The sequence below is a fragment of the Podarcis liolepis genome, assembly GCF_965112155.1.
Source record: "Podarcis liolepis genome assembly, chromosome: 6".
In the NCBI taxonomy this organism is placed as follows: domain Eukaryota; kingdom Metazoa; phylum Chordata; class Lepidosauria; order Squamata; family Lacertidae; genus Podarcis; species Podarcis liolepis.
The window spans coordinates 10,483,685-10,495,708 of record NC_139559.1 but is presented as its reverse complement, the minus strand read 5'-3'; the positions used below and the strand labels follow the sequence as shown (position 1 = coordinate 10,495,708).

Below are 12,024 nucleotides of genomic sequence, written 5' to 3'. Positions count from 1 at the left end.
TTGCAACGCGATGGATTTTCTTTGGCATTAATTTTAATTGTGTATTTTAATTGATGCACGTGCGATTTGTTTTTATACTTGTGAACTGCTGAGAAGCCTATTCTGCACTCCGTAGGATATGAAGAAATAAATAAATAACATTAGTAAATCAAATCTCCATTCCTCCACGATCCTACTATGCCAAAGCGACTTATTCTCTCACCACCCCTTTCTTTCTACGATATGGTAATAACTATGCTGACCTATAGTGGAGCATTTACCCTGTTTAAGAACCAGCAAGTATTTATTTTAACCCTTACTCCGCATTTCTTGGACCGTGCACAGTCCCAAATAGAAGCAGACCCTTCAGATTCTTCTTTTATTTCCTTGGGGAGGGTGGCCTCGAGAGAACTTCCACTCTCCCCTCAAAGCGCCAGGAGTTCTGCCTGTGAATTTCCCCTTAAAAGCTGCTCTACAGCTTCTACTGGTGGAGAGCTGGGGTCCCATCATCTCAGCCCCAGCCAGCGTGCCCAATGGTCAGGGAGGATGGGAGCTGGGAGTTCAGCAGCGCCTGGAAAATTACAGGTTCCCTGTCCCTCTGCTCCGACCTTCTCCTCCACGTAGTCTGAAAACCATGGCTGTCAGCCCAAGATGATTCCTTCTACCTGCATTGCATTGCATTACATTTGCAGACGTGGTCGCGCCGCTGCATGGCTTTTCCCTCCCAAGAAGGGGACCTTTCACAGCCACCTTTCTGTGTGTCTCTCTGACGGGGGTGCCAACTTGAATAAAATATGGGGGGGGATGTTTCCAGGCAAGCCCCACCCCGCACAATTGATTGCATGACAACGGTGCGTTCACACCATTTGAGTGGCAATGCTCATCAGCTTGGAGGGGGCAGCCCCCTCAAATATTTTATTGGGGGTGGAGGCCCCTCGGCACCTAGGAGTTGGCTCCTATGCTCTCTGATGCTTCGGCCGTCGAAGATTCACGGGGTGGCGACTTTCCACCTCTATTCTTTGGAGTCTCAGTCCATTGAAATGGCAGCGATGCCCAGCGGAGTCGCCTCTAATGACATATAACATACATTCAGCATCAGGTCTTTTCTTGTGATCCTCACCAGAAACACCTGACTGTCCGTCGTTGGAAACAGAAAACTGGGTTAGACGAAACTTCGGTATTTGAGCTAGCAGTACTTCTCATAGGTTCCCAGTATTACATACACTGTATATATATGTTTGCAAATGATAATACTTTATAGAAAGGCTAGAAATTGTCTATTCTCCCTCAAATAACTGGAACTTCCAGGAAACCGTCGCGCTGTTCATTTCCAGAGTTCGGGGCAAGAGATAGTCGGCATTTGCGTCTGAAAAACGGCCGTTTCGGTCCATCCTACTTATTTCACATGGAAGAGATTTAAGAGTGTTTTTCCCGCGTCTCAGGACGTGCGTTGCCCGACTCGGAAGTAAGCTCCCTTTTCTTTAATGAGGCTTGCTCACAATTAAATGTGGAGCAGTCTTAAAAGTACTTCATTTTGGCTGGGTCTTGTCCCGCCTTTATCCCGCTTAATTAAACCTGGCTAAAGTACAGTAAGTTTCAAATCTGGCTGCCGAAACCTGAGCACAGAGAACGTTCCCTAAAGCTGGAAATCCAGTTCCATAGCTGAAAAATTACGCAGGACCTCAAAGAGCAAATTCAAAATGAAGATCTTTGATATCTCCTGATTTTTTTCCGGATTGTTATGCTCTTAGGTAATTCGGGATTCTGGAAACTTAAGTGACCATTTTCTGACCGTCTTAATTACTCCCTTGTCATGGTAGAATGATGTGTATTGGATCTGTGCAGAATGTCTGTGAATTTTGAGTCAGACGATAGACTGTTCCGTATGCAGCTCATGGACATATATCGTCTATTTTAGAGGATGCCACTAGAATAGCTTAATGCAGTTAAAAGTGATTTTTAGATCTAGATTTTAAAGATGCACGCCATCTTTAAAATAAATACTACACACCCATTCATATCAAGACTTTTTGTGCCAACTACATCTGTACTTTTACGCGGCGATGTGTTTCCCATCTGGGTAGCATTATTAACTTGACAACGTATGCAAAATATAAAATACTTCTTAAAAAACACACACAATCATTTTATGTTTATATGATTCCGTACATTATTATCATTATTATTATTATTTTAAATGGGCTGCGTGCGCGCTCGTGTGATTTACTAGCAATTTCCAGAGGGCAATACATCTGTTAGTATTTGCGGTGCCACAAAGCTCATTTTTATGTGTTCGTTGCAGCCTCTCTAGAAAACGTTACAAAATAGTTTTCTATTGTTCGTAGATTCCCACTGACAAGTTAAGGTGATCGGGATCGCTCTGCGTTAACCGTTCAGATCAAAACAATCATTATTTACAGCTTTCAGCAACGGTTAAATAATGTTTAATATCTGGTTAGTGTTAAAAGGGATCGAAGCGCAGCATTTAACCGAAGTCGAGTTAACAACTCAATTCTTCATTAGGTCGTTAAATTATGCTTTAATGAACTGTATTCATTAAGGATGGGGTGTCAGTCGATTTTATATCTCGATGAGGCGATTTGTCTGCCATATATTTGTCTGTCCATCTACTTGCGCAAGAGATCTAAAAACCAGCGTTTTCTTAGAAACCCGTTTTTCCTGTAGTTTGTCCAGTCTATAGTCAGTGAATACCGGCTCCAATGCAAGCTGAGATCTATCGAGTAAACAGATCACTCCCTACTCCCCCGGTGCTAATAAAATACAATAATAAAAAATAATAAATATATCGATGAAACGCCTTGAGATTTGTTTTCTTCAAAGGCACACACGATCTCTCAAATGATTAAAAACAACCAGGAAGCGCTTTGAGGGACGTGGGCACAGCTGCCCAGCTCATCAGGCGCAATCCCAGACTACTGGGATTTACTTTCGAGCAATAAACTTGTTTGGCACCAACTCATGCACTTTGTTTAGAAGATCGACTTCGGGGGACAAATTGCGAATGACACTGATTGCAACTGGGGAAGAATTATTCTAGGGAAAAGAAAATCTGCTCTCGATAAGCGGACAGCGAAGGACTTAGGGCCCCGCGATCTCAGGCTGTATGGACACTTTTACATTGAAAGCATATTATTTGCCTCAAACAGTTCTGGGACTTATAGTTTGGAAAGGGTGCTGGGAATTATAGCTCTGTGGGCGGGAAAACTACAGCTCCCAAGATTGCTTGGGGGAAATAATGTGCTTTAAATGTATGCATAGGCACCAACCACATATTTCGGCTTAGCCTGTTTGGGGGTCGGGCTGATAATCAGGTTAACCTAGGAATGTCTTTCCTTCCAAATAAGATGTACGAGCAGGCAAACCGTTTTCGAGGGCGGCTGCTGAATTATTTCTTACCTCTTCCCTTGCCTTACATAATAGACCCCGCCCCACCCCGAAATGCAGCCTGGTTAAAGCGACTAACTTTGATTAAAAACCGCAGGCCACTTAAAACTTGGCGATCCCCTTAAATCACGGAAGTCGCAGTTGCTTATTTTATGTTTTTCAGCTGTTAGCTCAATGCGAAGCAAATTCAGCGCGTCTCTTTTCGCGGTGAAATTGACTTAAGACCGTAGCCTTGCAAAAGCCCTGAAACTGCCAAGACGACTGCAGTGCTGCGAAATTAACATTTAGGATCCCAGAGTGCGTGTTCTATATAGCGCACACCTGACGATCGGAACGTCAGTTTCATAACCTGATGGTGGGTCAGTTCAGGAAGCAAACCTTTCCCTCGAAAGCCCAGAGAAGATTCAAATCCACAAACACACACACACACCCCGCCTCTCTACCTGTCCAGAGTAGTTTTTCTCTAGGCGTTTTGGGTCCCGATTCCAAGCGCCTCTTGCAAGGAACAAGCGAGGAGGCGCTTCCGCCAGGCGCGCAGCAACAGAAAAAAGAGAGAAGATTGCTGGGGGTTGGGGAGAGAGACAGGCATCTTATTTGGAAAGTAGGAGAGATTATTTTGGAAGGTGGAAGGCAGTAAAAGATCGGAGAAGAGAGACCCAGACAGAGGGATCGAGAGAGGGAGGCCGAAGGGAGTGGGAAGGCAGAGATGTTACGCGAAGTGAAAAGGAACAGCCTCGCGGGCTGGTTGGAAGGAAATGAAGATAAGAAGGGTCGGCGGGGAGGAGGCCGAAGAGGCATCTCGGAAAGCCGGAGAAACCCGTCTCTGGAAAGGGTTAAACAAACAGATCGCCCTGCAGGGGAATAATATTATTTGCCTTGCTTGACTCCGGCTGGCGGGGATTCCCTTTGGGTGAGAAAATGCCAAACCGGGCTCAGTCCTCCAAACGGGTTTCCTCACCCTCCACCCGCAGGACAAGAGGGAGTCTTAACGCAGGGATCGCTTTCTCAGGATAATAAATTTATTTATTGTGATTCCTGCATTGCAAAAGGGTTGGACTAGATGGACTCCTTGGGTTCTTTCCAGCTCTACGGTTCTATGATCCTTTAGTTTGTTGTTGTTTAGTCGTTTAGTCGTGTCCGACTCTTCGTGACCCCATGGACCAAAGCACACCAGGCACTACTGTCTTCCACTGCCTCCCGTAGTTTGGTCAAACTCATGCTGGTAGCTTCGAGAACACTGTCCAACCATCTTGTCCTCTGTCATCCCCTTCTCCTTGTGCCCTCCATCTTTCCCAACATCAGGGTCTTTTCTAGGGAGTCTTCTCTTCTCATGAGGTGGCCAAAGTATTGGAGCCTCAGCTTCAGGATCTGTCCTTCCAGTGAGCACTCAGGGCTCCTTCAGAATGGATAGGTCTGATCTTCTTGCAGTCCATGGGACTCTCAAGAGTCTCCTCCAGAACCATCATTCAGAAGCATCAATTCTTCCGCGATCAGCCTACTTTATGGTCCAGCTCTCACTTCCATACATCGCTACTGGGAAAACCATAGCTTTAACTATCCTTTAGTTAGCACACCTTAAAGGTTAAGGTCCGCAGGCCGGAGGAAGTTAAGCGCGTCTAAGGTCCTAAGATCCTAAGCGCACGTGCCGAATAGCCAACCTCAATGGAGGCCTAGGTTAGGGCTCCTCTGAAATCCATGGCGCAATCGTATTCCCACTTCCTCAGAATCCAGGGCCATTTCAACGGGATCCCGTTCATTTCAACAGGAATAACTTCTCAGTATGTAGCGTCGCTTCCCCCAACGTTTGATACCCTAAAAGGCCTGTTTACGCAGAAGTAAGTCTCGCCGAGTTCGAGGGAGCTTGCTCTCAAGTAAGTGCACCTAGGATCATAGCCTAAGGAATTTACCCCGCGTTTATTTCAATGGGATTGAAACGCAGTTAACCCTCACAGGATGGAGACCAGTTAGTGGCGTGCAGTCAATAAATCTATCGCGAAAATGGCAAGGGGTGGTGCGTGTTTTTTTTTTTTGGGGGGGGGGGGAATGACCTGACATTTCTAAATATGAGATGGGGAGGATGAGGGAGGAAAAAAACCAACTCGTGGTCGTGGGAGCGGGCCACAAAGCAAACCCACCCACAATTTTGCTAACTAGAACATTACACTTTGAAGGTGACGCGTAGCTTCATGCAGGACCGTGTGAATAGGACCCCGTTGGAATTCAGTAGAAAATGCTGGTCTGCGTTGCTCAGATTTCGGGTGATAGGCATGAAGAACACAATTCACTTGCTCTAGGGGAACCAATTTGCGGGGAGGCGTGCTGAAAGAACAATTTCTCCTGGTCTCAGCCCGCTTGCCAAAAGCTTTTCAAATCTGAATTCTGAATCTGAATGTTCAGCTGTCCTTCTGGATTTAAAGGTTTTATGGTCTGTGATGGGGAACAAGAAGTACTATACTGTACAGTCAAAGCGAAACCCTATTAAATGTCATTGATTTTAAGCAGAGAGTTGAGAACATGCGTACACGTCTCCCACTGAATGCAATGGGACTTGAAAATGCATAATTTTATTTGGATTATATCCAAGATGTATTTTTTCCCGTGCAGGTTAGGCATCATGGTTGCCAAAGAATTCATCAGCAAAATGTAAGATTTAAGGGGGTCTCTGTTTTTCCAAAATGAAGTGTACCTAAAAATGTGTTTCAAAAGAAAGTTCCAAAACTTGTGGAAGTTCCAGAACCTGAATCATATTTCTGAAAGTTTTCCTAAAGTTGAATGTGTGTGAAATCATCAGCCTTAAGGCTCTTGGGCATTCCATCGAAGCCAGTGGGGTTCAACTTCATGTAAATGTGCCTGGCTGCCTTATATCCAAGGGCTTCACTTCAACCTGACTGTAAAGGGAGGTCAGCTGGAATACAGTAGAATAAGGAGTCCAGGGTTATATTACAGCAAACATGACAATGAGCAGCAAGGTTCAGTTGCTTCACATTTTCTTCTGCTCCACTTGGGGATGGTGGAATAGATGCTGAGGAGAGATATTTGCGATTCTGGTCTGATTCATTTAAGAATCTTCTATGTTAGATCCCATACAGCCTGACATGCTTTTATAGTCTTGCTCATAGAATTGTAGAGATGGAAGGGGCTCTGGGGGAATCATCTAGTCCAGGGTTTCCCAAATGTGGGTCTCCAGCTGTTTTTGGACTACAGTTCTCAGCATCCCTGACCACTGGTCCTGCTAGCTAGGGATGATGGGAGTTGTAGTCCAAAAACAACTGGAGACCCAAGTTTGGGAAACCCTGGTAGTCCAACCATATTCCTGCAATGCAGGAATATGCAATTGTCCCATAAGGGGAACAAACCTGCAGCCTTGACATTGTCACCTTCAAACTTGGCATTATTAACACTATGGCGCTGTGGGTTAAACCACAGAGCCTAGGACTTGCTGATCAGAAGGTCGGCGGTTCGAATCCCCACAACGGGGTGAGCTCCCGTTGCTTGGTCCCTGCCAACCTAGCAGTTCGAAAGACGTCAAGGTGCAAGTAGATAAATAGGTACCACTCTGGCAGGAAGGTAAACGGCATTTCTGTGTGCTGCTCTGGTTCACCAGAAGCGGCTTAGTCATGCTGGCCACATGACCCAGAAGCTGCACGCTGGCTCCCTCAGCCAATAAAGTAAGATGAGCGCCACAACCCCAGAGTCGGCCATGACTGAACCTAATGGTCAGGGGTCCCTTTAAAGGTAAAGGTAAAGGTACCCCTGCCCGTACGGGCCAGTCGTGACAGACTCTAGGGTTGTGCACTCATCTCACTCTAGAGGCCGAGAGCCAGCACTGTCCGCAGACACTTCCGGGTCACGTGGCCAGCGTGACAAGCTGCATCTGGCGAGCCAGCGCAACACACGGAAATGCTATTTACCTTCCCGCTGGTAAGCGGTCCCTATTTATCTACTTGCACCCGGGGGTGCTTTTGAACTGCTAGGTTGGCAGGCGCTGGGACCGAACGACGGGAGCGCATCCCGCCGCGGGGATTCGAACCGCCGACCATGCGATCGGCAAGTCCTAGGCGCTGAGGTTTTACCCACAGCGCCACCCGTGACCCGGGTTGGCCACAACTGGACCTAATGGTCAGGGGTCCCTTTACCTTTACCTTAATAAACCATTGAGCCTTGGGCTTGCTGATCAAAAGGTCAGTGGCTTGAATCCCCGCAACAGGGTGAGCTCCTGTTGCTCGGTCCCAGCTCCTGCCAACCTAGCAGTTCGAAAGCATGCCCAAAAGTGCAAGTAGATAAATAGGTACCACTCCGGTACGTGCGCTGCTCTGGTTTCGCCAGATGTGACTTAGTCATGCTGGCCACATGACCTGGAAAAGCTGTCTGCGGAGCAGACAAACACCAGCTCCCTCGGCCTGTAAAGCGAGATGAGCGCCGCAACCCTAGAGTCGTTCACGACTGGACTTAACTGTCAGGGGTCCATTTACCCTTACCTAACCAACTGCGCAATCCAGCTTTATTTTGCCTAGGCTACAGAAAGCCTTTAAGCCGACACCCGAACTTGCAATTACAGGATTTATTGAAACTGACTGAACATTTTGTGGCTTTGTGCCTGGGCTGGAGTGCCCCATTTTGATCACCACCACTTGGTGGAACATGGTTGACAGGGCATCTCTGTCTGTGGAGCAGATGTAGCCCGGATGGCTACATACATCTAGAAACCTGTAGCGGGCTGAATGTCGTCTGTAGGATTGCAGTCTGTGCACAACTCTTGGTGATATCAGTTGGGAGGTAAGGAACTTTTGTTTGGAATGGTGTGCAGGATGCTACATTTAATCAACAGCCATGCTAAAATGGAATTTTTGGAGCGACGCTCATATCCTAGTTCTGAACCATTAGCATACTGCCAATGAACAGCTTGTCTTGCACAAGTTCTGTTGGGATGAATTGGAATTGGAGTTGTACAGGAGCACATTGCCGCCTCATTTGCAACATGCTTTTAAAGCAGCCATAAAAAGGTAAAGGGACCCCTGACCATTAGGTCCAATCGTGACCGACTCTGGGGTTGCGGCACTCATCTCACTTTATTGGCCAAGGGAGCCGGCGTACAGCTTCTGGGTCATGTGGCCAGCATGACTAAGCTGCTTCTGGCAAACCAGAGCAATGCATGGAAAAGCTGTTTACCTTCCCGCCGGAGCAATACCTATTTATCTACTTGCACTTTGACGTACTTTCAAACTGCTAGGTTGGCAGGAGCAGGGACAGAGTGACAGGAGCTCACCCCGTCGCAGGGATTCAAACCGTCGACCTTCTGATCGGCAAGTCCTAGGCTCTGTGGTTTAACCCACAGCGCCACCCACATCCCTAAAGCAGCCATAGCTGTCTTCAAAGCATTCTGGGATCTGCAGCTTCCTGAGAATGCTGAGTGTGGTTAGGAGACCCCAGGGGCGCCGACTTATAAAAAATATTGGGGGAGCCCGCGAAAGCTCATGAATAATAAATAAGCTCATGAATATGCAGATAAAGTGGCGCCGCCTCCTCGTGAGCGAATAGGGGAGAGCATGCTGCGCCTATTAATCAGCTCCGAAGGAAATTGGGTGGAGCTTTTGCTCGGGAGGAAGGGCAGGAGGCATGCAGCCCGACCCTGTGCATTTTGGGCTGGGGGAGGGGCGGCGGTGGCGCTCTGCTGGAGGGGCGCCCGATATTATTGGGGGGGCGGAGCCCCCCCAAACGAATTTTTGAGGGGGCTCGGGCCCCCTCAGGCCCCATAGAGTCGGCGCCTATGGAGACCCGTATTCTACTTACAGAGCTCCAATTCTCAGAGTGGTTTAACAATAAAACCCTCTTCACAAGGAACTACTGAACCTCACAACAACATCATAAATGAATGACTATCTCAAAGCCTGATTAAATGTGAATGGCTTTGCCTGGTACCTAAAAGCTGGCAATCTTGGCGTCAGGTTGAGTTTCTCTGGGGTTGTAAAGCAGTCCTTTTATTTCCCCTGAGTGTCTCAGATGGTGCATCGTTCAAGGAAAAAGTGGTGGCTTCCAATGGGGTTCATAGATTTTATTACCCTGGGATGCTGTGGAACACCCAAGGCATTCTGGGAAAATTGAAGCATCCTATGCTGTCGCTGCCACTACTGCTACCATCACAGGGGAGCAGCAGGGAGAGAAAAAAATGAGTTAAAGAAATGGGGGTGGGGGAGTCACAGAAACAAAAATGAAAGAAGCAATATGGAACCAATAACGAAACAAGTGTGATTTTTTATGAATGAGCAATTGAACCCATGAGATAATGAATCATGAAAATGATTGGAATAATAAAATGAACATTTCCACCCTCACACAGCACTGATTCAGATGAACATTTAGGAAGTGGTCACATGTAGCCACTTGAAAACACCGCAGAGATTACTATATTGCTCTTGTGGGACAGCTTTGCTGTTTGTACCATCCTGACTACAGCTGGAAGATGTAGCCACACCTCAGGTGCAGGTGTGTGCTAAAACATGTGGTGGAATGCGTGATTTGCTAGGGCTGCAAACTGGGAAATAATACAGAGAGTTCTGCCTCACAGGAGGTGGGAAATAATACTGAGAGTTCTGCCTCACAGGAGGTGGGACTACAAAAAGGTGTGCCAACATGGTCATCTGTGTGAATCCTTATGGTAGGTAAGCTGTGAATCTGTCCAATTTGGTTTCTCTTTTTCCCCAATCTTAAATTCATTTTTTAATATATAATGTATTCCCACACCAGTTTGCATTTTTTTAAATCCTCAAGATAAAATCATTTTAGGGCAAATGCCTTCTACTATACATGCACTTGTAGCTTACTTTTTTTTTGGGGGGGGGGCAAATAAATCTTACCTACTAGCATGCATTTTTGTATGGTATTTTCCTAATATATGAACATTTATGCATGTTTTACCTCAGTGTGTGTATTTTTGTATGCAGTACTCGGCCGATTAAGTGCACTGCAGAATTTGGAGAAGTGGGGAATTTAGTTCGCATACAGTTTTGGAAGTGCAAATTACCATATTTTTTGCTCTATAAGACTCACTTTTTCCCTCCTAAAAAGTAAGGGGAAATGTGTGTGCATCTCATGGAGCGAATGCAGGCTGCGCAGCTATCCCAGAAGCCAGAACAGCAAGAGGGATTGCTGCTTTCACTGTGCAGCGATCCCTCTTGCTGTTCTGGCTTCTGAGATTCAGAATATTTTTTTTTCTTGTTTTCCTCCTCCAAAAACTAGGTGCATCTCGTGTTCTGGTGCGTCTTATAGAGCGAAAAATACGGTAGGTAGGTTCACACTCAAATGGGAATGGAAATCAAATTTCTCCTCCATCCCTAGCTCTTTATCAGCTTCCATCCTGGGTGAGATGCAGAAATAGCCACAAGCCTGGTGGAGTGTCTGGCCTAATGAGCAGAGCAACTCGTTCCCCTGTGGACCAGTTGCTGAGAATAAAAGTCCCCACCTCCCCGCAGCTTTCCAAGGATTTCCCCAAGCAATCAGAGACTGTGCCTGTGCGAAGCCAACCTCTCATCCACCTTTTTCATACCTCTTCTGGTTCTGGGAGACAAGTGGATGGGGTGGGGTACACCTATGACTCTTCTCCAACCTGACTCATCTCTGACGCTTGGCCTCCCTCTTCCCCTTTTCCTGCTTCAGCTTCTGCCTGATTCCGAACTTCTCTCTGTCACAGACTCCACCAGTTCACTAAGTCCTGTTGCCTTTTTAGCGTCCAAACCTCTTCATCCCAGTCTTCTCCCTCTGACCACTCGTTGTCACCCCACCACCACTCCCTGGGCTCTGAGCCTTCGTCCCTTGGGGGTTCCCCAGCTGGTTCCTCTCACCATTCCTCTGTGTCCAAGCAGTCCATGACAAGTAGGAATGCTGAGGTAACACTACAGGTGGCTCTATACACAGGAAAACCCCGCTATAAATAAATAACTAATAAATTAAATCATTATAACAAAAGAAAAAAAAATCTCTATGTAAAATCGCATAGAAAAGTTTTGTGCTCTCCAGCGCCATCTGGTGCTGCATGTTTATAATGCATTTAAAACGTTGCTTTTTGACTAATGTAGCTGGGTCCTATGTATATTGCTTTTGAGCCCAATATAGGATTAATATATTGGGATTTTAGGATTAATAATGTGCACTGTTACCACCATTAAATCATGGGAGGGGTGTTTCCAGCTACTGCACCCCTTGCCCTTGGAAGCCTTATAATAAACTGTTGCGGGAGAGGGACTGCAAGCAACATCATGAGAGGAGAGAAACTCTGAAGCAGGCTTCCTCAACTTCTGCCCTCCAGATGTTTTGAGACTACAATTCCCAGCATCCCTGACCACTGGTCCTGCTAGCTAGGGATCATGGGAGTTGTAGGCCAAAAACATCTGGAGGGCCAAGGTTGAGGAAGCCTGCTCTGAAGCTCCCTTGTAATTTTTTGCTCTTGGCTGCTACATGTTGATTAAGTAATCTTGGTATATTTATAGCATTGGAATGTGGCTTTTTTGGTAAGTTATTACATTTGCTATTGTTTTGCTAACTTATTATGACATTGTTATTGTTTTGCTATGTTATTATGACATTGTGTTTATAGTGCATCTCAGTTTCCTTGTTGTAATTTGCTTTGAGCATGATTTTGTGTGT

The 12,024-nt window shown here is 46.3% G+C and overlaps 1 protein-coding gene across 1 annotated transcript in view; it reads right to left on the bottom strand.

The window, feature by feature from the left end:
- Positions 1 to 4,096, bottom strand: part of GATA5 (GATA binding protein 5) — a 56,786-nt gene extending 52,690 nt beyond the window's left edge. Inside the window, exon 1 of the mRNA XM_083507631.1 lies at positions 3,828 to 4,096. The gene's annotated coding sequence lies outside the window, so the exon portion shown is untranslated. The remainder of the gene's footprint in view (positions 1 to 3,827) is intronic.
- Positions 4,097 to 12,024: the final 7,928 nt, after the last annotated feature.